General features: G+C 53.6%; 1 protein-coding gene across 1 annotated transcript in view; it reads right to left on the bottom strand.

Moving 5' to 3' along the window:
• Positions 1 to 2,448, bottom strand: part of LVRN (laeverin) — a 77,913-nt gene extending 75,465 nt beyond the window's left edge. Inside the window, exon 1 of the mRNA XM_019555321.1 lies at positions 2,332 to 2,448. The gene's annotated coding sequence lies outside the window, so the exon portion shown is untranslated. The remainder of the gene's footprint in view (positions 1 to 2,331) is intronic.
• Between the last annotated feature and the right edge of the window lie 6 nt (positions 2,449 to 2,454).

A 2,454-nucleotide genomic window follows, 5' to 3' on the forward strand; every position in this document is an offset into this window, starting at 1 on the left:
ATCCCCCCTGACTAGTTTATAACAGGCCACAAGATCCCCCCTCAGCCTTCTCTTTTGGAGGCTGAACAGGTTCAGGTCCCGTAGCCTCTTGGTGATGTCACATGACTGGGGTCGGGGGTGGAGTTGCTGATGTCATATACCACGTGACTGGAGTCGGGGTCGGTGACGTCATGCATCACGTGACTGGGGTCAGGGGCTGGGGCTGGTGACGTCACACACCATACATGGGGAAGGGAGCGGGGGGCCAAGGGGGCGGGACTTCCGGTCCCGCCCACCTGCCATATTTGCATTGAAGAGCGGAGAGCCTATATACTCACAGGGTGGCATCATGCCCAACATCCAGGCCATGCTGCTGCCCAAGACAAGGTCAAAAGCAAATAAAATTTGGTAGGAGAAAAGAACAACCCTGTGTCACACAGTGGCAGGGTGTGGATGGAGGGAAACAGACAGACAGACAGACAACTGGGGATGACCAGAATTCTGAAACTTGTACCACTGGCAAGTAGCACTTTCTCCTACTGAAGTCAGCCAACTACTTACTCATGTAAGCATCACTTGCACTGCATATACATCATTGCATTCAATTAGTCCATACAATGCATCTCTTCCCTCCTTTCCAACTGGCTTCAGACTAACACATCTAAACTACCTCTGGCAAAGATTAAGGGCTGTCGAAACAGACCCCACAGTCCCAAGCCAAGAGAAGGACTTTGAAAAGCTTTGTTTAGTGCCTCTAGGCCTTTACTCAGTGCAGGGAAAGAATGCAGGTTAGCGAGGAACTCTTTTTAACATGTGTTGGGCTGATGTTATTCCCTTCCTACAGCATATCCAATGCATTATCCCACAGCAGTGGTTTGCAACCTTTTTAGACTCGAGGTATTCCTCAGCAGACTTCAGGAGCGCTTCATTAGGCTCCAAGTACCCCTCATTAATGAGAGGTATCTTAAGCCTAAAGAGGAGTACTTGGACCCTAATGAACGGCTTCTGGAGTATGAGAAGGGGTGCCTCAGTTTAATGAGGGGTATCTTGAGTCTAATAAAGGGGCCTTGAACCTAATGAAGGGTGTCTGGAGTCTGATGAGCAATGCCTCCAGTTTAATGAAGTGTATTTTGAGTCTGATGAGGGATGCCTCACGTATAATGAAGGGTCTGATATGGGGTGCCTCTGCTCTAATGAGGGGTATCTTGAGCCTAGAGTCCAGGCACCCCTCATCAGACTCCAGACACTCTGAAAAAAGGACCTGGGGGTTACAGATAATAAGCTGAATATGAGCCAGCAGCGTGCCCTTGTTGCCAAGAAGGCTAATGGCATACTGGGCTGCATTGGTATGTATGTTGCCAGTCGGTCAAGGGAAATAATTATTCCCCTATATTCAGCACCAGTGAGACCACATCTGGAGTACTGTGTTCAGTTTTGGGCCCCCACTACAGAAAGGATGTGGACAAATTGGAGAGAGTCCAGAAGAGGGCAACAAAACTGGTGAGGCGACTGGGGAACATGACTTATGTGGGAAGACTGAGGGAACTAGGCTTCTTTAGTCTAGAGAAGACTAAGAGGGGATTTAATAGCAGCCTTCAGCTACCTGAAAGGGGAGATGGAGCTGGACTGTTCTCAGTGGTGGCAGGTGACAGAACAAGGAGTAACGGTCTCAAGTTGCAGCAAGGGAAGTTTAGGTTAGATATTAGGAAGATTTTTCTCACTAGGAGGGTAGTAAAGCACTGGAACAGGTTACCCAGAGAGGTACTGCAGTCTCCATCCTTCAAGGTTTTCAAGACCCAACTAGACAAAGCTTTGGCTGGGCTGATCTAGTCAGGGCTGGTCCTGCTCTGAGCCGGGGGTTGGACTAGATGACCTCCCGAAGGCCCTTCCAACGCTAACTTTCTGCGATTCTCTACCCCTCATTAAACCTGAGCCAGCCCTCCTCAGACACCAAGCGCCCCTCATTAGGCGCCAGTGCCCTACATCAGACTCTTGAGGTGCTGCATATTAGAGCCGAGATGCCCTGTCACTAGACTCAAAGCGCCCCTCCTCGGGCTCCAGATGCCCCTCAGTAGGCTCCAGTGACCTCCAGGCGTGCACGCTCCACATCGGAGCAGAAATGCCCCTCACCAGAGCCGAGATACCCCGTCACTAGACTCCTCGGGCTCGAAATGCGCCTCATCAGACTCCAGGCTTGGCACTAGAGCAGAGACCCCCCCCCCCTCACTAGAGCCCGGATAGCCCGTGCCCAGACCCGAGGCGCCCTTCCTCGGAGCCCGGGGGCCGCCGGCTCCGCTTCGTCGCCGTCGCAGCCCCGGGCAGCCCCGCCCCGACCGCCTCCCTCCCGCCTACCTGGGCCGGCCGCGGTCCGTGTAGCGGGTGAGGAAGAGCCCGTGCGGGTCCTCGTCGAGCGCGCCCTGGAAGGCGAGTTGCAGCACGTAGCGGCCGCCCGCCCGCAGCGCCTGCCGCAGCTCC

The sequence above is a fragment of the Crocodylus porosus genome, unplaced genomic scaffold, assembly GCF_001723895.1.
Source record: "Crocodylus porosus isolate Cpor-Errol unplaced genomic scaffold, CroPor_comp1, whole genome shotgun sequence".
Lineage (NCBI taxonomy): Eukaryota > Metazoa > Chordata > Crocodylia > Crocodylidae > Crocodylus > Crocodylus porosus.